This window comes from Pelodiscus sinensis, chromosome 4, assembly GCF_049634645.1.
Source record: "Pelodiscus sinensis isolate JC-2024 chromosome 4, ASM4963464v1, whole genome shotgun sequence".
In the NCBI taxonomy this organism is placed as follows: domain Eukaryota; kingdom Metazoa; phylum Chordata; order Testudines; family Trionychidae; genus Pelodiscus; species Pelodiscus sinensis.
This window is the reverse complement of record NC_134714.1, coordinates 128,860,088-128,884,249: the sequence shown is the minus strand read 5'-3', so window position 1 is coordinate 128,884,249 and position 24,162 is coordinate 128,860,088. Positions and strand designations below refer to the sequence as shown.

General features: G+C 50.6%; 1 protein-coding gene across 3 annotated transcripts in view; it reads left to right on the top strand.

Annotated features, from left to right (window-relative positions):
* The first annotated feature begins 32 nt into the window (after positions 1 to 32).
* LOC102461502 (E3 ubiquitin-protein ligase TRIM58-like) overlaps positions 33 to 24,162 on the top strand; it is a 39,293-nt gene continuing 15,163 nt past the window's right edge. The window contains exons 1-3 of one of the 3 annotated variants that reach the window (XM_075929023.1): positions 33 to 197; positions 3,659 to 3,770; positions 7,398 to 7,504. The gene's annotated coding sequence lies outside the window, so the exon portion shown is untranslated. The remainder of the gene's footprint in view (positions 198 to 3,658; positions 3,771 to 7,397; positions 7,505 to 24,162) is intronic. The other 2 variants (XM_075929024.1, XM_075929026.1) reach the window with 2 other exon arrangements.

Sequence of the window (24,162 nt, the reverse complement as noted above, 5' to 3'; positions counted from 1 at the left end):
TGCTGCTCCTCCCACGCCGGGCTCGCTCCCCGCCTTGCTCTAGGGCAGCGCTGCCCAGTGAGCGGCGCTCGCTCGGCGCGGAGAGGCGGCGGCTGGTGGGGCGCGGTCAGCTGTTCGCGCAGGGAGCCCTCGCGTGGCGCCAGGAGGCGGCTGAATTCACCTTCCCCCGCCGCGGTTCGATCAGTGCAGCGATGCAGGTACCTGGGGCGGGGCCCGCTATTGAGAGGGGGATCTCTTGCCCAGTTTTGTGGTGCAGCTTTTTCTGGGGTCCCTTTATACGGGGATCCCTTGCCTGGCACCGAGATGCAGCTGCTTCTGGGGTGTGGTGCCAAGGATGTTGCCATAGGATCCCTCCAGGGTGGGCTGCGGGGGCTGTTCATACAGGGATGCTTTGCCCACGGCTGAGATGCACTCACCTCTGGAGGCAGCTGTTTGCACAGGGGTACCTAGGGCGGAGCAGAGATGCAGCTGACTCTGGGGAGGGTGCTGTTTATGCAGAGATCCTTCGGTCTGGAGCAGAGATGCAGCCACCTTTAGGATGCTGAGGGCAGCACGGTGCCCTCTGAGTTGGGATTGTCTGGGGTGGGTGTCACCGTTGTGTTGACTCAACACCAGTGTTCCCTGTAAGCAGAGTGCTTGGGTGGCCACCCAGGAGAGATTGAAATGCTGCCCAGCTGATTCGCAGAGTGCCCCCAGCCGGCACCATGTGTTCCTACTGGTGGTGCACAGCCACACGTGTCGGTGCACAGAACAAAATTTATTCTGCACACGGATGGAAATAATTAGAGGGGCCTTTGTTCCGCACTTGTGGCTTGTGTGTGTTTTGGCAGTATATATGACCAGGAGGTATCTCCACTCATCCCTCTCTGTGAATAGCCAGCTGTAAACTGGCAGATGAGTTACAACCAGGTCTCCTTGGGGACTGGAGTCTGGCATGGTGCCAGCTTCTCCCAACCATTGTGGTTGGGAATAAAACCATCCTCACAATGAATAGCAGCTGGGCAGTGCTGTGACAGAGCTACTCAGGGCCCAGCACAGATGAGGTCAGGGGGTCCAGACCCTGTGAGACCCCGCTCCACCCCCCACTAGCTGCTAACAGGTCCAAGGCGCCACCAGCTGCTAATTCTGGTCCCTGGCTCCTCAATGCCATAGCTCAATGGCAGTCTCTGGTTCTGGAGCTCTCCTTGCATTGATGGGGTCTCTCCATTGTCACGGAGGGAGGGCTTCTGGGGACTAAGCAATCTGCCCTCATGCCCCTCCTCCATGTGAATATTGATGGGGTCTCGGCCATCATAGCCTGGCTCTGTACTTCGGCCAGCACATTAGCAGGGTCCCTCCCCAATGCAGGGGGCTGTTATGGCTGTAGGATAGGATGCCCCTATAGACTAATGTTTAGGAATGCAGAGAACTCTGTGTTCAGTAGCTGCCTGTACAGAGGGCAGTATGTGTGGGGAACAGGCTACAACCAGACTGTTGCTCCATTTCGACACTTTCACTAGGCTAGTGCCTGGAGCATGGTGTCAGCACTTGCAAGCCCGTGAGATTCAAAACTAAAGAATATTGCAGAAAAATAAAACTCAAAGAGGAAACGATCATTAAACTTGCCAAATTCAATGTTATTTTTTTTCTAATGTCATTGGCTAATATCTGTTTATTTTACAGCTCTTTTTATTTTTAGATTTTTGGCTATTTAAGTTTCCACAATTGCACAAATGTACATGTTTTAATAGTTTCCCCTATTTTTATCAATATATGGGTTTTTTGCAATGGCACAAGTGGAAAAGGAGATAATATTTAATGACCTGTCAAGATTAAAAAAGTTTTATAACCATTAAAACACAAAGTGACAGTCACATGTCAAAATATGCAAAGTAAATATCCTTAAACTCCAATAAGTTCTCAAACAGCATTTTTCTTACTTTGCCTATCTGTATATTTCAGTTATTACAGGTTGAATCTCTGTAGTCTGGCATCCTGGGAAGCCGACTGGTGAATTTGCCAACCCTCAGGAGGTCAATATTGTGTAGCAATGTTACTAACACTTCCACAGCTTGCTGGAAGAAGACATGTAGGGGTAAATTAGAACTAAATAACAGCACAGAGCACTGAGAGCCAGGACTGGTTGGCAGTAAACAAACTTTTACTTTTTTGGGGGGATTGTGGGAAACTTGGCTTCACCCATACTAAGTGGACATCCAGATACCTAAATTCAGGCCAGACTGTGGCTGTTGCTGGACCAGAGAGGGCTGGACTAAAGAAGGTCAACCTGTAGCGGCAATAATTTGTCATTGGTTTGTGTGTATTTGAGGAAATCAGTGTTCACTGGCTTTTACTGATGGCAAATCTTCTGCTCCTGAGCCTAACAAAGATCCCTGGTGACATGCCAAATCCCTGGCCCGGAACAGGCGGACACACAAAGGAAATATGTTCAGCTACGTTCGTTAGATCACACAGGAAAACAAAGTTACGAGGGGACTGGATAAAAAGGAAAATGACATAAAAAGCAGCCACACTGTTCGCTGTAATGATCAAGGGCTCCAACAGCAGCCGGATTATGTCCAGAGTAGACCAGACTGGCCCCCATAACATTCTACAAGCACTCCAAAAACATTTTTCTCCTCAAGAGCAATGCCACGTACGAAAGCTGCCTTTTCAACAAGATTCCTGTGGTAAAAGAACTACATTCAGGCTGAGTTAAGAGAGCTTGGTTGAATGCCCTTTCAGAATGCTTACTTGAGCAAAATTCAGACTTCTGAAGACCAGGAAACAAAGCATTAAGGTTGCACAGGCAACTTTAACACTGGCCTTTGTTTTTGTTTCTTTTGTCCTTTGAATAGTGTCCGATGGAATCTTGTGACTGAGCTGTAAAAGGAGGTGAAGAGCTTGTACAGATTTTTGTAAACCAGGAACGGCAGTCTTGAGTTTTGCTCAACTCAGCATTCTGCAAGGGTCCGGCATAACATCAAGCGAACACAACTTGGTGTTAACTTTTTTTTTTTTGTCATTGAATTTCCTAGTGTGTTGAACCAGAAAAGTTATTGCTTGACTGGAGTTAGTAGGCGTTTAGGCAGTTGTACCGATCCTGTCCTGCAATTTGCATACTGAGTCAGCCAGCCCCTCACTACACATCCGTTGGGCCTCTCTCTAGCTCTGCCTTGGCACGCCTCCCTAGCTATATGACTCACTGTTTACCCCAATGCCAACCTAGCTTCCTCCCCACTACTATTCCGAGTTCCTCTATAGCAAGGAGGGGATTTATCTCCCTCGAGTCCTCACACCCTGATATATGCTGTTACCATTACTTACCCCCTCCCTCCCACAACCCAATTCACAGGCAGACCTGGAATGGAGAACAACTGTGTTACAGTGCAGTGTTGTTCCCGGTTATGCTTCAGATAGGTTAAAAGGTGGGATTTGTAGAAGGACCGGGGAATGAAATCACAGCAAACCTCCCCATAAAACAATATAACAGGATTTTATAACAGGGACAACTTGAGTTATTAGGTCGTTATTTCACAGACGTAGGGTTGCCAGAGGGCTTCAATAAAAATACTGGACACACTTGATATTACATCACAATCGACATTGCATCTTATTTAGAAAATACTGGACAGTTCTATTTTCTCATTTCTATTTTCTCAATTTGTTTCTCGAACAGAAAGCTCAAATACTGGACTGTCCAGTTAAAAACTGGACACCTGGCAACCCTACACAGACCTCCCTCCTGGAGAGAGAGAGAGAGGCATAGCTGGGCTTGTAACCTTTGAAAGGTGGGTAAACATGAAGGGAATGATTAAAGTCTATAAAATATCGACTGGTCTAGTGAAAGGAAATTAGAGTGTTTGCCCTTTCTGCGCTATAAGGCAAGAGCCAGTGGATGAAAATAAAAGGTGGAGGATTCAAAACTGATGAAATTGAATACTTTCCCACACAACGCATAATTATCCTGTGGAACTCACTGCCACAGGGTGCCACTGAGGGCAAGAACTTAGTGAGGTTCAAAGAGGAACTGGACACTTCTATGGTTAACAAGCCTAGCCAGAGCAATGCAAAAAATACCTGGCAAGCCCTCCTGCTTCAGGGGAGCAGATTATCCACCATCTGCTACTGCTGAGTTCTTATATCTTCCTCTGTAGCATCTGGTGTCGGAGATGGGACGCTGGACTGGTTGGAACTTGGCTCTGATCAAGTCTGACCATGCCCATGTTATTGTGACTCTGTCTGTTTCAGCCTGTACCAGGGAGTCAAAGTGCCTTCATTGGGGGTGGGAGGAGGGATTCTCTAATCTGGCAGAGAAAAGCAGAACAAGAACTAATGGCTGGGCATAGAAGCCAGGCAGAATTAAATGAGAGACTAGGCACACATTTGTCTGGTGACACCTGATGTCTTCAAGTCGTGCCTGGGGATTTTCCTGGAAGATGCTTTAGCCGGACACATGTTACGGGGCTCCATGCAGTGGGAACTGGATGCAATTTAGGGGTCGGTGCTGTACAGGGGATCAGCCTAGTGATCTAATGATCCTTCCTGCCTTTAATGCTCTTCACTGGAGGCAGCTGGGACAGGTCTAAGGGCAGCCCTTGCTCACGGCAGCCAGTGGGGAGTTCCCACTGGGACACCGTCAGCAACCCGAAGTGGTCGCCGACCAGGAAACTGGCCAGGAAAAAAGGAATATAAAATAAATATAGGTCTTGGGCTATGTCTACACTACAATGATCGATTAGGAAAAGGTGTGCAATTCGTGCTCCGCAATTTGCATATCTTTTTCCGATACTTTTTTTGGAAGATAAGAACATAAGAACGGCCGTACTGGGTCAGACCAAAGGTCCATCTAGCCCAGTAGCCTGTCTGCCGACAGTGGCCAGCACCAGGTGCCCCAGAGAGGGTGGACCGAAGACAATGATCAAGCGATTTGTCTCCTGCCATCCCTCTCCAGCCTCTGAGAAACAGAGGCCAGGGACACCAATTCTATCCCCTGCCTAATAGCCTTTTATGGACCTAACCTCCATGAAATTATCTAGCTTCTCTTTAAACTATATTATAGTCCTAACCTTCACAGCCTCCTCTGGCAAGGAGTTCCACAGGTTGACTACACACTGTGTGAAGAAGATCTTTCTTTTATTAGTTTTAAACCTGCTGCCCATTAATTTCATTTGGTGTCCTCTAGTTCTTCTATTATGGGAACTAATAAATAACTTGTCTTTATCCGCCCTCTCCACACCACTCATGATTTTATATACTTCTATCATATCCCCCCTCAGTCTCCTCTTTTCTAAACTGAAAAGTCCCAGTCGTTTTAACCTCTCCTCATATGGGACCCGTTCCAAACCCCTAATCATTTTAGTTGCCCTTTTCTGAACCCTTTCCAAGGCCAAAATATCTTTTTTGAGGTGAGGAGACCACATCTGTAGACAGTATTCAAGATGTGGGCGTACCATAGTTTTATACAGGGGCAGTAAGATATTCTGTGTCTTATTTTCTATCCCTTTCTTAATAATTCCTAGCATCCTATTCGCCTTTTTGACTGCCGCTGTACACTGTGTGGAAGTTTTCAGAGAACTGTTCACGATAACTCCAAGATCTCTTTCCTGATTAGTCATAGCCAAATTAGCCCCCATCATACTGTACGTATAGTTGGGGTTATTTTTCCCGATGTGCATTACTTTACACTTATCTACATTAAATTTCATTTGCCATTTTGTTGCCCAATCACTCAGTTTGGTGAGATCTTTTTGGAGTCCCTCACAGATGCTTTTCTGAAATTTGGCTTGTCTACGTTGGGCTACTTTTCAGAAAAAAAACCTCTTTCGGAAGAGCCCTTCTTCCTCGTGGGAGGAGGAAGACAGGGCTTCCAAAAGAGCACGTCTGCTCTTCAGTAGAACATAGAGGAAGAGCAGACGTGTTCCCTGAATGCGGCGGAGGAAAAACCCCGTAGTGCTGACATAGCCGTGGGTTCTTTGTATTCGTTTTCTGATTCCTGATCCGGGTGTCTCTACATTGGTCCTACTCGGGGCAGCTCCATCTCCGAGCGATTGTCTCAGGCTCCCTGCTGATGCAGGCAGGCGTTGTGGCATTGGTCACGCTAGGGGTTGGTTGTCCCAGAGATCAACCTGTGGACCCCACCTACGAGCCCCTCTCTCGTGTGTGCAGCAGAGAACCCCCTGGGGCCGTTTCTCTCTCAGCTTAACCCTTGACTGCCACCAGGGAGCCCCCTGCCCACGCTGGGGAGAGACCCCGCTCTGGTGCTGATTGTGGGACAGAGCCAACCTATGGGGGCAGAGACCCCATCAATGTCCCAGCAATAGGGTGGTTCACTCAGTCCCCAGTTGCCTCCTTTTTGGTGATGGAGAGACCTCATCAATGTGGGAAGAGCCCCAGAGCTGGTGATGGCTGTCAGGTTGCAGCACCAGGCAGACAGGGACCTGCACTGGGAACTGAGTGCTACCCTGGCCCTGCCGGCAGTCGATGGGGAGGATGTGTCAGGGGCAGCCCCTCACCCTCTAGTCCAATGTGAGCCAGGCCCTGAGTTTGAGATGGCTCAGTCCCAGCTCCGCCCAGCTGCTGTTAGTGACTAGGGGCAGCCTCTGTCTCCCAGGGACCTGAGTCCCCAACCCCATCTTACCAGCTGGGGGCAGCCAGGCATCGGCTATTCACCATAGCAGGGGCGTGGAAATGCCTCCTAGTCAGACACCCCCAATGTGGACAGAAGCTGGGGGCGCGGGAGTCATCCCAACAGTGTCACCCAGCCTGGGGTGGGGGTCCCAGAAGAGAGGACACATGCCCCCCAGGCCTGTCTCCGAAGTTAGCTGTAGCTCATTGCCAAGTGGAGGACGCCCAGGTAAACAGCCCCCATGCTCCACTTCAGAGTCAGCTGCATCTCGGGAGCAGGAAAGGGCCCCCGCCCTGCCTCTGCTGCACCCCTGCTACACCCCCACCCACCCCTTCTCCAAGCCCTGCCCCTTCCTGCTCCCTCCCTGCCTCCTTGCCCAAAGCCCTCTCCCCCAAGCAGCATGAGTCAAGGGATAACCAGGGTCCTGGCGCGGGGCAGCAGAGGGTTCTCTCTCTCATACACACATCCACGGTGGTGGGAGTTGGAGTGGTGGGGCAGCCTGCTCCAATCTGCCCCACTGCCCTCCCCCACTCTGCCCCACCGCCCTCCCCCAGCCTGTTGCACCCTGCTTCCCCCAGTGGCAGGAAGTGGAACGCTGCCATGGTGAGTGGGGGGGGACCCCTGCTGCTGCCCCACCTCTAGCCCCCAGGTAATTCCCAGGCCATCCTAGTCCCACTGCGGGGTACCCCAAAGTGCAGGTCCTGGGGGCAGCCACCCTGAACCATCCAATGGACAGGCTGGCTCTGCTGCTGGGCTGGGGAGTGATGGAATTTCCTCTTCCTCTGCACAGGCTGCACCTTGGGGCCACCTCTGGGAACCATTCCTGGCCGCAGGAAGCTCCGCACCCGTCAGAGGAGGCTCACAAGTGAAAACCAGGCTTGAGGATCACACTGAAATGTAAGGACAATACTTATACCCCGGGGATTAATTTTATAATGACAGGCTGAACTTCTCTAGTCTGGCACCCTCGGGACCTGACCGGTGCCGAACCGGAGAATTGGCCTGACCGCAGGAGGTCAATATTATCTAGCAGCATTGTCAACACTTGCACTGCTTGCTGGGCTGTTAGAGGACATTTAGGGGTAAACTAGAGTTAAATAACAGCACAGGACTGATGGCTGTAAACAAACTTTATGTAACCATGGAAAACGTGGCCACACCCATAAGTGGGCATCGAGCTCACTAAATCATGCTGGACCATGGAGGTTGCTGGACCAGAGAGTGCCAGATTAGAGAGGTTCAACTTGTATATGGCAAATGTGAGAAAAAAGGATAAACTTAAAAAACAACAAATGGTCTGGTAGCACTTTATAGACTAACAAAACATGTAGCTGGTTAGTCTATAGAGATTAGTCTATAAAGATTATATATAGATTTGTTAGTCTGTAAAGTGTTACCAGACCATTTGTTGTTTTTAAAGTTTATCCTGTACAGACTAACTCGGCTACTCCCTGAAGTGTGAGAAAAAAGCACATTTTCAGTCAGTGCGTTGTGAGGCTTTTTGTATTTTTATGTCTGCTTTTGTAAGCAAGTGGTTTTTAGCAAGAGGTGAAATTTGGGAGGACACAAGACAAATCAGACTCCTGAAAGGGGTGCAGTAGTCTGGAAAGATTGAGAACCACTGATCTAGCCTAACGCCTTGACAAGAGTCAGGGTTTGTTGTGTCTAAACCGATGCCAGCCTGCCTTCTTTTGAAACTCCAAGGGAAGGAGCTACCTGAGGGTATGTCTACACTACAAGTTTTTCCGCAAGAGCCTATGCAAATGAAGTGCAGATTAGCATTTTCTCGTGCTTCATTTGCATACTCTCTTCCGATCCGTTTTTGTGCTAGGGGTTTTAGCGCAAAAACAAGCAGTATGGATGTTTCTGCTTTGCGGTATACCTCCTTTTTTGAGGCATAAGGATTTTGCACAAAAAGGGGTTTTTGCGCATAAAGGAAACGTCCACACTGCTTGTTTTTGCGCAAAAACCCCTTGCGCAAAAACAGATCAGAAGAGAGTATGCAAATGAGGTGCTAATCTGCGCTTCATTTGCATAGGCTCTTGCGGCAAAACTCATAGCGTAGACGTAGCCTTAATCTCCCCAGGCATCTATTCCATTGTCCTGCCCTTCTTACAGCAAAGAAGTTTCTCCTGAGATTTAATTTAAATCTGCCGTGCTGTAGTTTGAGCCCGTTGCCTCTTATCCTGCCCTCTATGGCCCCAGAGAGCAGCTTTTCTCTGTCTTTTGAATGGCAGCCTTTCAAGTATTTGAAGACCACTCGCCTATCCCCCCGAATCTCCTCTTTTCCAAACTAAACCTACTCCCTTCCTTCAGCCTTTGATCACCTTCGTTGCTCCCTCCTGGGTCCTTTCCAATCGCTCTCTACATCCTTTTCATACATTGGTAACTAAAATTGGGCACAGCACCCCAGGGCTGTCCCTAGGCATTCGCAGAATATGCAGCTGCATAGGACGCTGATATCTGGGGCACCATCCAGTGCTCCAGATGTCATGATGCCCCAGGCAGTTGAGTGCAGCTTATGTGGGGCGCCGCCCCATTTCCCAGCTGGCCACCCCACGGGCTGCCCAGCTGCCATTCACCTGCTGTTTACAGCCGCTCGTCTCCAGCCAGCTGCCAAGCCGCCCCCTGCTCCGCCTCTGGCTTGCAGCTCCAGTCCTGCCGCTCACTGCTTGGCACCTCCTCCCTACTCCTCTGCCCGAGTCGCGGACAAGGGGGGGGGAAGGGAGCTGGCAACTTAAAAGGGCCTGGGCCTCGTGGCTGCTGCCGCCACTATAAAAATGGCAGTAGCCGGAATCCCGAGCCTTTTAAATTGCTGCTGGAGCCTCCAGCCCCACCTATGCCTCCTGAGGCCCCATCCATTCTGTAGGGCCTGGAACCAGCCCCCTCCCCCCGAACTTTGCTCAGGGCCCCAGCAAGTCACTGCCCTGACTTTTGCCAGCCTCCCTGCCTTGCCCCCACAGCTCCTGCCCCCCACTGCAAAGCAGCTGCCCACCTCCCCACAAGGGGGGAGGGGTTGCAGGTGCTTGGGCTATGTAGGCATCTGTGTTACCCCCGCTGAGGTCTAACCAGTCCCGAGCTGAGTGTGGCTCTACCCTCCCAGGGCTTCCATGTTACGCCTCTGTTAACTCAGCCTACAATTGCATTTGCGTTTTTTGCATCAGCCTCACATTGCTGACTCATGCGGCGGCTGGGCCCCACCGCAGCTCCCAGCTCCTGGTTAGCACGGCTGCCGCCGAGCCCGTTTCCACCCCTCTGGATTTTTGTACGTGTTCCCTGCACTTCACATTGGGCTTTGCTGAATTTCATGTATTGGCTATCGCCCAGTTCCCCAATTTATCAAGATCTTCTGCATCTCGACTCTGTCCTCCGTAGTGTTGTCAACCTCCCCCCTCCCCCACCTTTGTGCCATCTGCCAATTTAACCATTGGGAAATGTGTCCCTTTCACTCCCGTCCAACATTGTCCCCCAGGAAGCTGAGCCTGGCTTGTGTCCAGCCGGCACAGGAGTTTTCTGTCCCAGCGCTGCAGAAGTGCTAAGCACAGTGGAAACGGAGCAGGCTCCAGTAGGGTTAAATACAAGGCTCAAGTTGGGAGGAGTGAGGCAGGGATGTTCAGCAGCCTGCAGCTTTTCTCCCTGCACAGACAGTAAGGCTTGCCAGCAAAGCTGCTGAACAAAACCCCAGTGCTTGCCGGTGGGGGGCTGAGTGTAAGGGGGAAATACACATGGGGGCAAAGGACGTGTGGCGTGTGATACGGATAGAAGGCATTCCAGGCAATGTTCCCTCTAATTTTTTTCCATCCATGTGTGGAATAAACTTTGCTCTGTGCACCAAGGCATGCACAGATGTGCACCATCTATAGAAACACATGCTGCTGGCTGTGGGTGCTCTGCCAATCAGTTGGATGGCATTTGAATCTCTCCTGGGAGGCTGCCCAAGACCCACCTTACAGGGAACATGACCACAGCTGCATAACACCCCACATAGGGCTAGGAGGGGGGTGGCTGTGCTGAAGGAGGGCAGGGTGCTGGGGGTACAGGTGGAGGGATGGACCGGGAGGATAAGAAAGTGGCTTGTTTTGCTGGGTGGCGACAGGGAGATGGGGTATGGGTGGGAGAGATGAGCAGGGGTTTTCTGATACCAACTTGTCTCTGGAAGCTTTTGTGAGTGGCCATCCAGGGTCCCACAGAGACTCTGACTGAGCAGGGAAATTAACTCAGTTTTTCCAGGTCCCTGACTCATGCCCCCCACTGCTCTGTCCTCCCTCTGCCCCACTGGGCTGCTGGAGCCACAGGCCTCCGCTGGGACCGAGCCAGATGTGGGGTTGGAGCAGCCGGGCGCGCTGCCCGTTGTGGTGCAGTCCGGCACCATCGGGGAGCTGCTGAGGTGGGTGGCACCGCAGCCGGCCCAGGACGTGTCGCAGAAGGAGATGCGGCAGCTCTGGGAGGACGTCGGGCAGGAGGTGCTGCAGGCCCTGAGGCAGGGAGAGCCAGCCTGCACCCTCAGGCAGGGAGAGCCAGCCTGCACCCTCAGGCAGGGAGAGCCAGCATGCCCAGAGGCAGGGCTGTGGGGAGAACCTAGGGCTGGGGGAAGCAAGTTGCCAGCCCGCCGCTGCTGCCCAGGGCCACTCATAGGGGAGGCCTTCCCTCTCCTAGTGGGCGGTGCATGGCCCAGCCTGGGAACACAGGGCAAGGTGGGAGGTGTGCAGTGCATGGCTCCAGTCTTCAGCCCTGGTGGGAGTAGGGAGGGGGGCAGCATGCAATCCCAGTGTTCCTCGGAGCATGAGGAGGGCAGCCAACACCCACCCCAGGAGGGTTCATGGCACCACCCCAGTCTCAGCTTGGGCTGAAGTCCGGACAGCCCCAGGAGACGGGGGGAGATGTGCTGACGTGGGGCGGGGATCTCGTCAGTCCTAGGCGTGGGGTCAGTGTCAGACACGATGACGGCATTGAGCTTCCGATAGTCCACACAGAACTGGATTGTCCCGTCCTTCTAGGGGACCAACAGCACGGGAGAGGCCCAGGGACTGGAGAGTGGCTGGGTCACCCCTACAGCCAGCATGTCTCCAACTCTCTTCTCTCTCTCCTGACCGTGGGCTGCTTTCCCGCTGACTCAGAATGGGGTGCAGTTGATGGGAGGATGGGCTCCCGTCTCTCTCCAGTGGACAGCCAGGTTAGTGAGCCCTGATCTCTGTCTGCTGTGCTGGAGTTAGTTGGTCAGAGAGAGGAATTGATTCTCCTCTCCTCTCTCTAGCCGCACTCAGCCAGCATGATCTTCTCCCTGTCCCAGTACAACTCCTTCATGTTGACATGGTACACCCAGTCGGTGGCTGTGCAGCAGCGTTCTTAGGGTTGCCAAGTGTCCGGTTTTGAACCGGACAGTCCAGTCTTTGAGCTTTCTGTTTGGGAAACAAATTGAGAAAATAGAAATGAGAAAATAGAACTGTCCGGTATTTTCTAACTAAGATGGAATGTCGATTGTGATGTCATGTCAAGTGTGTCCGGTATTTTTGTTGAAACCATCTGGCTGCCCTAAGTGTTCCCTGTAAGCGGTGCACTTGTGTGGCTGCTCGGGAAAGACTCAGATGCCTCCCAGCTGATTAGCAGAGCACCCACAGCTAGGTTTTTGTTTTGACTGGTGCACATCCACACATGCCTTGGTGCACATAAAATTTTATTCTGCACGTGGAAGGAAACATGGATGGAAAAGATTAGCGGGGACATTGCTGTGGGTCTGGTTGGACATTTCCACTAAATAGTTCTACTCTACTCGTTTGATGACCTTGAAGGGGCCATTCCCAGCCATATGCAGCTTGTTCTTCTTCATGGTGATGAAAAGCATCAACTGGCCCCCAGTGGCACATGTGTAGCAGTCATACCAGACTTTCTATTTCTTTTGTGCCCTGGGTAGGTTCTCTCTGGCCAGGCCCATGAGCTCAGCAAAGTTTTCCCAGAAAATCAGTACATACTCCACCACTGATTCTCCATCGTGAGAAGCCTTTCCCTTCCATCCATCCCTCATCAGGTCCAGGGGGAACCCTCACCCTCCTTCTGTACAACAACTCGAACAGCGAGAGCCCTGTGGATTCCTGGGGCACGTCCCTGTACACAAATAGCAGGTGAGGTTGTACCAGTCCTGCAGGTGCTGGTTGATAACAGTTTGTCAGCATTGTTTTTAGTGTTCCATTGACTCTCTCCACCAGACCATTGGACTGAGGGGGATACACTGAGGCTCAGGTGTGTCGGACCCCACACTTCTCCCACAAGCATTAGAGCAGGGCTGACATGAAGTTGGACCCTGGGTCTATAAGGATCTCGTTGGGGAACCCCACTCAGCTGAAAATGGTCAGCAACATGTCTGCCACCGTGTCTGCCTCAATAGAGGACAGAGCCGCCACCTCGGGGTAACAGGTAGCAACATCCACCACCACCAGACATCCAGACGTTCAGGGAGTGATAGGACAGAAAGAAATTCATCACCGGATGGCGGGCCTGGCCCCAGGATGCACCATGATCTGTTCTCCGAGCTCCTAGTGGAGTAGCACAGTGGGATAGCTAACCATGGTGCACCACTCTCTCTCTCTCTGTCCGCACAAGAGCACTGGCTCTGGATGCATGCAGGTAGCACGGGAAGCGTTGCGTGGGTTTGCACAACCAATGTCATTAAAGCGGCTTAGGATCATCGATGTAACTGAGATGATGATCGATTTAACTCTGTAGTATAGACATGTCTTCAGTATTTGCCGTCTCTCCAGTGCTATAACACGGTTTGTGTTGCTAGTCCACTTCTTCACTATCCAGCCTAAAGCCTTGTCAAAGAGCAGCGGCGAGAAAAGGCAGCCCAGTTTCACGCTGGTATTTACAATGAATTGCCTCGTTAATCCGACTGTTCCTCCTTACAGAGGCTTTGCTCATGGCGACGATGCCTTCGGCGGGAATTCTGCAAGATCAAAGAATCGTCCGCAACGTACGTCTGGGCAGGCTGCGAAAAGCCTTTTGAAAAGCAATGACATGGATGAAGCGGGGAACTTGCCATTCTGTACTTTCTTCTGTTTTGGCCCTTAGTGGCAGGGGTGATGTGGGGGAGGGTACAAGAGGTCACGTGCCCCTAATGCCATGGAAGTCAGTGGGGGGACTAGAGAGGGGGATGCCTGGCACCTGCAACAGAGGTTCCCCTACCCCCCGTATATACTGACAGCTGATGACTCTCTCATCGAATCCAATACTGCCCCAGAACGAGAAGCATAAGGGAAGTCGATGGGAGACACTGGAGACACTGCATCAGCTCGACCCAAGGTCCATCGACTCCAGCTGTGCTATTCGTGTAGCTCAGGGCTCTCAAACTCAATTTACCTTAGGGCCAGGGCCAGTCCTCAAATCCTCCTCGCAGCCCAGTAGGCACCTCCACTGGCAGGGCTGTGGGGTGGGGGGGTGTCTCTGTGCATCCCCCTTGCACAGCCTCAGCCTGAGTGATTAAGATTCACTGGGGGTCCCTGCCCTGGCAGTGCTGCAGGGCTAGAGTGACTTCCAGCTGCTAGCTTCACACCGCCGGCATGTCCCTGTGGCTCGGGGGAGGAGTGTGCAGCGCCCTCCTGTCCAGAAGTGTAAAACTGTGAAACTAGTAACACATGTTGTGAAACTGACTAGATATCAGTGGTGCTAACTCTCCTGATTTTTATCATAAGCCTCCTGATAATTGGTTTGTGGGTTTTTTTTTCTGAAACCTCCAGCCACATCCTTGTGCTGGGATCCACTTGGTGTAATCGAAAGTGAAACCCACTGGTTCTGCCCCACTGTCAGCTCGGGCTGCTTCCTGGCCAGCACTGTTCACGTTGCACATGGAGACAGCCAGCATGGCTTCCCAAACGGAGCAGCTCCCTCCGCAGCTGGGATAGTGTGGGTACTGAGGGCCTGGATACTGCTGGGAGCCGGCCCACAGGTGAGCCCCTGCACACCGTCTGCTCCCCTCTCCCTTGTGCCGGCGTTAAATCACACGGGCCTGATTAAATAACATTTCCAAACTATTTCATGGTCCAGATTGGAGAAGTGCTCAGGCGGTAGGTGGCCCATGTGCCGGGAGTTTAAGACCCTGATGTAGCTGGAGTTGTGTAAATTAGGCCAACTTTGCCTGTAATGTAGACGTTCCCTATGTAGTGTAGACATAGCCTAACCATTCCATTCACTGCCTTTTTCATCCTGTATAGTAGCACACAACAGAAGGTTTTCCCAGGAGAGAGGGTTGGGTAACTCCTCTCCAGTTGTTAGTAAGACCACTCTTTCTGATTATGATTCTGTGTTTCCACTGATCAGAAGAGGGTCTCTTCCCCCAAACTTCATTGAATAGCTCTGTCAGGTCCATGAGGATGATAGTATCACATTCTTTTAGTAAGATGTGTTGTGATGTGATTGTCTCCTGCAGCTTGGTGATTTTTCAGCTTCCTTACTGGAAATAAGGTGTACATTTTTAACAGTGAGGGTAATTAATCATTGGAGCAACAATGAATGGATGGTGGTGGTTTCTCTATTGCAGCTGATGCTTAAATCAAGACTGGATTTTTTAATAAGATATGTTCTAGCGCAAAAATTATTATTTTGGGGGTGTTTTATGGCCCATGTTATATGGGAGGTGCAATTAGATTGTCATAAAGGTCCCTTCTGGCCTTGAAATCTGTGAAATTATTTTAAAAAAATTCAGAAATGGTGCAGATAAGAGGCACAAAAATTATTTAAGAGCTGGAGAAAATGCCTTATAATGAGTGATAAAAGTGCTCACTCCATTAACTTGATTACAATATACAGTGAAACCTTTGTTATCCGCTACTCTATTAACCAGAAAACTTTAACCAGCATTGCCCCCATCACAATACTGTTACATCTTCAGGCGCATAGGCCTGGCTTGGTTTACCATGATTGGCTTAACAATTTTTTATTTAAGAAGTACTAATCATCTGTAACTCAAAATAGAAATGTAAGACCAACTGCCTCCCACTACAAAACTACCAATATTAAAAACGAGTTTTACTATTATTGTCCATTGGTTTTTCCTAGGTTGATGGGACCCTCGGATAACCGGAATTTTTAGATAATCGGAACACCCTAATCCCTGAGCGTGCTGGATAACACAGGTTTTACTGTACCTCCACAAGAGAACATGTTGGGTAGTAAAGGGTTCTTTAATTTGCTGGAGAAAGGTGGACCAAGAAGCAAGAAATGGAAGCTGAAACCAGGCACGTTTCAATTGGAAATAAATCACCACTTTAACAGTGAGAAGGACTAGTCATTGAGGGAGAAACTCCCAAGGGGCAAGATGGATTCACTGTGGATTTTTGATGTCTTCAAATCGAAAGTGGATGCCTTTCTGGAAGAGGCTTTAGCCAAGCGTTTCTTAAACATTTTAAGACCGAGGAATACCAAGGGGGAAAAAAAAGGTTGGGGGGGGGGGAGAAGGGGAAAGGGTCAGGGGAAAGTTATTGAGAAAAAAAGGATCAGGGGAAAGTTATTGAGCAAAAAAAAGGTTGCCTGCCCCCTTTAAAGGCGGCCATTTTGAATTCTGTTGTTCTCCATGGCACACCTCTGACTGCCTCGCGGCACACCAGTCTGCCACGGAACACAGTTTAAGAAACACTGCTTTAGCCAAACAGAGGTAACTGGGCTCAATAGAGGGGTCGCTAGGTGGACACCTATGGCTATTCACATGCAGGAGGTCAGACTGGATGATCTAATGGTGTCTTCTGACCTTAACCTCTATGATAATCCTCCTATCACCACCCCAAGAAAGGATGGGTCCTAACTCAGAGTCTGCACACCGGCATACCTCACAGCCTGGACATTGATGGGGTCTTTTCCTCTTTGGGAAAACGTTGAAGAGGGCCTGAACACCAGCTAATGCTCATCTTTCAAGCAGGATGTTGATGGGGTCTTTCCCTCACTTGTGAAGTCTGCTTATCAATAAGGCCTGATCTCAGAGAAGGTCTCTCCCTGTTGTTTGTACTCCCCCGGAGTTCCCTGGGTGGAGTATCTAGTGCAGTGGTCCCCAATCTTTCGGGGCTGTCAGGGGGCAGGGGCAGGGCTGCTCACGCGCCAGGCATTGGGCCGCCCACACGCCCAGGGCCGGCAACGCACATGTGCCACGTGCCTGGGGCAGGGGCCACCCACATACCCTGCACCCGGGGCCAGCACCGCGCATATGCTGCATGCCCGGGGCAGGGGCCGCCCATGTACCCTGTGGCCGGGGCCCGCACCGCGCATATGCTGTGTGCCCAGGGCAGGGGCCACCCACGCACATGTGCCGTGTGCCTGGGGCAGGGGCCGCCCACGTTCCAGGGGTGGGGCTAGCCCAGATGATTTGTTGGGTGCACATAAATGCTCTGACGGGTGCCATGTCACCCGCGGGCACTGCGTTGGGGACCACTGCTTTAGTGGATGATAAGGCCTGAGCACCGAACCAAAGCTTGACCCATCATCAGGACACTGACGGGGTCTTTCCCTCTCTGGTGCATTCTCTGTTGGCTGATTCACAGTTTCCAAAGCCAAAACGAGACACTGGGATCATATAATATGGGCCACTGAACATCCCCAAGTTGATTCCTGATTCAGGATCAATAGCAGTGGCTGGACTAGAGCAGATCTTTCAATATTCACCACTGCCCTCGGTAAATTGTTCCAGTGGTTAATTCCCCTCACTAACGTGTACCTTATTTTCCATCTCCGCTTGTCTGGCTGCCAGCCATGGGGTGGGGTGGGGAAGGGGGGAGGGTTACACATTTGTCTGCTAGATCAAGGAGCCCTCTAGTATCAAATTTCTGTTCCCCAGGTAGGTATTTAGGGCCTGGTCCTCAAAGGTTACTGTCACCGAGGGGTGGGGAGTCACCACCCCCTTCCACAGCGAGAGGTGACTGTTAGCCAGCAGGTAGAACAGAAAGTCTATTCGTTTACAGGGACACAGCGTAGAACACGCCTGTCAGCACAAGGAACAAGAGCAGTCTGTACCACCCATCCATGTCAGTAGGGTTGCAAGATGGTTTATCTAAAAATACTGAACACCCTCCCCCCCCCAAAAAGGGGGAGACAAAAGTTGTTGAGGAAAAAAAAAGGACTCTGAGAGTTATTAAGCAAAAAAAAAAAAACCAGCATGGCCCCTTTAAGAAAAGACTTTGAAGCTTTTTGCTGGTGGCCATCTTGTTTTCCTGATCCAGCCAGAAAACAGCTTCCCTGCAGAACCAGGTAAGCATGGGGTCTGTGGACTCGGGGAAGGGGCCCCGGTGGCTCAACCTGGTTTGTGAGTGTGTGTAGGGTTTCCAGGTGTCTGGTATTTTCGCCCCCTGGCAGGGAAAAAAATCAGAAAATACTGGACATTTTAGGTGTCCAGTATTTTCTGAAATTTTTTTAACGGACAGGAAGCAAAAATACCGGACTGTCTGGGTCAATACCGGACACCTGGCAACCCTATCTATCAGGGATGATCTAGATGGTGGTTGATCCTGCCGTGAGGTCAGGGGACTGGACTTAATCTCTCAAGGTTTCTTCCATTTCTAACATTTTACGATTCTAACTCCATAAGGCAGGTTTTCCAGCTCTTTCATCCTTCTTATAGTTCTTTTGGGAACTCTCTCCAATTTATCATCATCCTTCTTGAATTGTGGGCACCATAATTGGACATAGCATTTCAGCAATGGTTACATCAGTGCTTAGTCATTTTCCAAGTTTAAATAATTTGCATGTTTAGTTTTCACAGAAACCATTGATGAAAACACAGGCTCACAGAAATAGCTTTGGAAGCATCACTTTCACTGCTTTATCAGTGAATTCTTCCTACTCTCCTTTAACAGAAATCCTGGTTTGGTAGCATGTCATCACTTAACAATTAACGAGATTTTCTTGAGCTGTAATACTTAAAGATGCATTGTAACACTTTCCCAAGTGACAACTCCACTGTGCAACAGAAACTAAGTGTGGTCAAAGTCCAGCTCATCCCCTCACAGCACATACAAAAAACCTATATGTTCACTGCCTGCAATTTTGTAAAATTAACTATTTTAATAATAACCATGACCTGGTCAATTAGCCTCACTTAAAAAAAAATTACTCCTTATTTCTAGTCTGAGTTTGGCTAGCTTCAACTTCCAGCCGTTGGATCATGTTAGACGAGGGGTTCTTAAACTTCATTGCACTGCAGCCCTCTTCTGCACAACAAAACTTACTACGTGATCTGGAGAGGTGAGAGAGGAGACCAAAGTCTGAGCCCACCTGAGCCCTGCCACTATTGCATGTTCTCATTACATGGCCACTCCAAGCCTTGCTCAACCCAGTGAGCTTGGTGCAAGTCAGCACCACTTGGCCCATCACTAATTAGCGTACTTTATGGCAGTGGTCACCCACTAGTCGATCGGGATCTACCAGTAGATCTCAGAGCCTCTGACAGGTGATCGTGACCAGTTTGGCCAGGAAACTATCAAGCGCTGGCACTTCAGTTGCCTCTCCACCCACTGTCATGCTGCTCCTGCCCTCTGCCTTAGAGCTGCCCCCTGGGAGACTCCTGCTCACTGTGCAGGGTATGGGAGGGAGAAGCGGGTGCTGATGTCAGGGTGTCCCTTCCCCCCACTTCTGTCCCCTGTCTCCACACAGAAAGGGATGGAGGGAGCTTGGCTCTGTCACTCTCACACACTGTGTGTGTCTCTGTCATTCTCACAAACACACTGTCTTGCACTCTTATCTCCTGACCCAACACATACTTGGGGGTTGTTGTTACTTCTGTTACTGCTTGCAAAGTGTGTTATTTTTGGTGTTTTGACAAGTCTGTGCATTTCATAACTTTCATTTCTCTCTTGTGCTTAATTGTAATTCTTTGAGCAGTGAGCTCTAAAATGCCTAACCTATCATGTCTGGAGTCATTATCTCTGTGGTTATTGCTGCTCCTGGAAGTGGCTGGCATGTCCCAGCAACCCCTGAGAAATGCAGAGCAGGGGGGTCTCCACATGCTATCCTTGCCTGCAGACACCACTCCTGCAGCTCCCATTGATCAATAACGGGGAACCATGGTCAGTAGAAGCTGTGGGCTCAGTGGTTGAGGGGCAGCACATGGCTGTACATGCCAGCTGCTATCAGGAGTGGTGCAGGGCGATGGCAGGAGTAAGCCTGCCTTAACTCCACTGCTCCAACACCCAGAAGCTGTCTGAGTTAAACAGAGCCCATCCAGATGCTGCTTCCTGAACCTCTGTCCCAGCCCTGAGCCTCCTCCTACACCCAACGTCCTGCCCCAGACATGAGTTCCCCCATAGCCAAACTCCTTCCCAGACTTTGCACCCTGAAACCCCTCCTGGACCCCAACTTCCCAACCTAGGCTAAGCCCAGAGCCCCTCCCATACTCCAAACCCCTTGGCCCAAGCCCAGAGCCTGCACCCCAACCCCCTACCCCAGCCTGGTGAAAGTGAATGAGGATGGGGGAGAGAGTGAGCAGGGTGAGATCTTGGAGAAGGGGCAAGGCCTCGAAGAAGGGACGGGAAGGAAGCCAGGCAAGGGTATTTGGGTTTGAGGTAGATCTTACATTGCACTTAAATTGAAAACTTGATCTTGTGGTTAAAAAGGTTGGAGACCACTGCTTTATGGGGGGGGGGGAGAGCTCTGTCATGGGTGGATTTTCTGATGCCTAATACAAATGGAAAAACAACGGAAGCTTTTGCCTTGCTCAGGAGATTTGCAGGGTCTCTCTCGCGTGTGGATTCTCCAGTGTTCAGTAAGATGTGATTTCTTGTGGATGCTTTCCCCAAACTCTGGACTTGTTATAGGGGCTCTGTTTCATGTGGATTCTCTCATATCTTGAGAACGCACACGCTGCTACTGTGGCTTTCCTCACATTCAAGGAACTTGTGAGTTCTCTCTTCCATGTGGAGATCTGGGAGCTCAACGAAATGTGTGTGGTGATTGTTGCTTTCTCCACACTCAATGGTTCTCTCCCATCTGAATCCTCAGATGCTTAGTGAGGTCTGAGGTGAGAGTGAAGCTACTGTCCCACTCATTGCATTTGTGAGGTCTTTCCTTGTGTGACATAAGGCTGGAAAGGGTTAAGCAACTCAGGGACTAAGGGTATGTCTACACTACAAAGTTAATTCGAACTAACAGCCGTTAGTTCAAATTAACTTTAATAGGCGCTACACAGGCAAACCGCTAGTTCAAACTTAATTCGAACTAGCGGAGCGCTTAATTCGAACTAGGTAAACCTCATTCTACGAGGACTAATGCCTAGTTCGAATTAAGTAGTTCGAATTAAGGGGTGTGTAGCCACTTGATTCGAACTAGTGGGAGGCTAGCCCTCCCCAGCTTGCCCTGGTGGCCACTCTGGGCACAACCAGGGAAACTCGTCTGCCCCCCTCCCGGCCCCGGAGCCCTTAAAGGGGCATGGTCTGGCTACGGTGCCCGTGCCAGGTGCAAGCCTGCCAGCACCCAGCCAGCACACCCTGCACCTGGCACAGCACGAGCCAGCCACCTGCTGCCACCCAGCCCTCCGCCTCTTCCCGGGACCAGGCTGGCGGCTCCCAGGAGCCTCCCCGAGGTCGCAAGAGGCGGACGCCCACCTGGTCTAGTGCGGAGATCGTGGACCTTATCCAGGTTTGGGGGGAGGCCTCCAACGTCCACGACCTCCGCACTAGGCACAGGAAAGTGGCCATCTAGGGCAGGAGAGCTGCCAGCCTGGCCACCAAAGGCCACATGCGAACCCAGGAGCAGGTTTGCATGAAAATCTAGTTGGTCCAGTGAGACCCCCAACCCTGAGCCCTGAGCTTAGAACATAAGAATGGCCGTACTGGGTCAGACCAAAGGTCCATCTAGCCCAGTAGCCTGTCTGCCAACAGTGGCCAACACTAGGTACCCTGGAGGGGATGGACCGAAGACAATGACCAAGCCATTTGTCTCGTGCTGTCCATCTCCAGCCTTCCACAAACAGAGGCCAGGGACACCGTTCCTACCCCCTGGCTAATACCACTCCATGGACCTAACCTCCATGACTTTATCTAACTTCTCTTTAAACTCTGTTGTTGTTCTAGCCTTCACAGCCTCCTGTGGCAAGGAGTTCCACAGGTTGACTATTTGCTCTGTGAAGAAGAACTTTCTTTTATTAGTTTGAAGCCTGCTACCCATTCATTTCATTTGGTGTCCTCTAGTCCTTATGGGAACTAATGAAGAACTTTTCTTTATGCACCCTCTCCTTACCACTCATGATTTTATAGGCCTCTATCATATCCCCCTCAGTCTCCTCTTTTCTAAGCTGAGAAGTCCCAGTCTCTTTAGCCTCTCTTCATATGGGACCTGTTCCAAACCCCTGATCATTTTAGTTGCCCTTTTCAGAACCCTTTCCAAGGCCAAAACATCTTTTCTGGGGTGAGGAGATCACATCTGTACACAGTACTGAAGATATGGCGTACCCTAGTTTGATACTTCCCCTCCTCCTTCTTCCCCTGGCTTCCCCCTTCCAGCTCCCTCCTCCCAGGTTTTCCCCTCCCCTCTCCCACCCTCTCTCTTTCCCTCTCCCACCTCCTTTTCCCAGTCTCCCCAGAGGTTAATCCCCCCCCACTCCCAGATTTGTTAAATAAAGAAAGTTTCTATTTTTGAACACACGTGTCCTTTATTTTGTACATCCGGAAGGGGGCTAGGGAGGGGTAAGTGGAAGGAGGTGAGGGAGGAATGGGGTACGAGCCCCTGATGGAGAGGAGTGGGGTGGTTCTGCGGGCTCCTCGGGGTGGAAGCTCTCCTGCAGCCCCCCGATTGACACCCCCGGATGGCAGCCTGTGGCAAGTGCAGCTGGGCTGGTGACCGAGTGCTGTGATGTGTCGAGTGTGGGCACTCCAAGACAGGACTGCTTTGCTGTCCCTCATCGAGGTAGACAAGCAAGCAGGGAACCCTGAGAACTGTCTGTCCGGGATGGGGGGTCGGGTCCCTTTAAGCACAGCCCTCGGCTAGCTTGAGACAGCAGCTCCACGCTCTAAGTCCTAACCTGATGCCCTGCCAGCACTGCTTCCGGCCAGCCTTAACTTCGGTTCAGGCTCCACTCAATGTGGACATGCTAGTTCGAATTAGCAAAATGCTAATTCGAACTAGTTTTTAGGTCTAGATGCACTAGTTCGAATTAGCTTAGTTTGAATTAACTAATTCGAATTAAGTTAATTCGAATTAGTGCTGTAGTGTAGACATACCCTAACTGACCTAGATTCAACCTTTAGAGAAGTGATAGAAAAATATGTAAATGTAATCAGAGTAATTCTCTGTTAGCTAGATTGGAAATTTTGAAATGCAAATCTGTATCGTTAGAGAATTAGAATAATACTAATTGGCTGTGTCTACACTGGCATGAATTTCCAGAACTGCTTAAAACGGAATACTATTCCGTTTTCAGTTTTTCCGGAAAAGGAGCGTCTACATTGGCAGGCTGCTTTTCCGGAAAAGCCCTTTTTCCGGAAAAGCGTCTGTGGCCAATGTAGATGCCCTTTTCCAGAAAAGAGCCCCGATCGCCATTTTCACGATTGGGGCTTTTTTCCGGAAAAGACTACTGGGCTGTCTACACTGGCCCTTTTCCGGAACAGTGTTCCGGAATAAGGACTTATGCCCGAGCGGGAGCAGAATAGTTTTTCCGGAATAGCGGCTGATTTTGTACAGTAGAGCATCGTTGCTTTTCTGGAAATTCAAGAGCCAGTGTAGACAGCTCGCAGCTTATTCCGGAAAAGCGGCTGATTTTCTGGAATAAGTGGCCCAGTGTAGACACAGCCATTGTGTTTCCTTATATATTGTTAGATGTTAATAATGTAAATCAGGGTGGGGAACCTTTTTTGGGTCGGGGGCCACTGACCCACAGAAAAATCAGTCCCGGGCCACATACAAGTGAGGAAAAAACAACCCCTCACTGACTTGGCCCCCAAACTGAGGGAAAAAAAAAACCCTCCTCACAGATGTGACCCCCAACTGAGAAACAGAAACAAAAAAGAGAGACACTCTCTTCATCCCCCATTTCCCTTGTGCTTCAGCCCCAGGAAGGAGGGGGGCTGAGGCTCAGGGCTTAACCCCAATGATAGATTAACTCTTCTGAGGGCCCTGGGTTAGCGTTCCCTGTAATCCGGGCGCTTGTGCGGATGCTCAGGAGAGATTCCAGTGCTGCCCAGCTGATTAGCAGAAATTCCACACCTAGGTTTTGTGTTTCTCCTGGTGGTGCACATTGGCACATACTTCGGTGCACATAAAATTATTCTGCACATGGATGGAAAAATTAGAGGGAACATTGCCTGGGATGAGGAGATTTTGTGGAGCCTCCTTAGGCTCTGGTATGGGGCCAGAAATGAGGGGTTCAGTGTCTGGGAGGGCTGCGGGGAACAGACTGAGGGTGGGGATGGGCTGCAGGGTCTGGGTGGTAGGTAGGGTGCAAGTGTGCTCTGGGGGTGCAGGGTCTGGTCAGGAGAGGTCAGGAAATTGGGGTGCTTACTTGGCATAGCTCCCGGGGGGGGGGCACAGACAGCTCCGTATTACCCTACACTTGCAGGCACCATCCTCTGCTACTCCCATTGGCTGTGACTCCC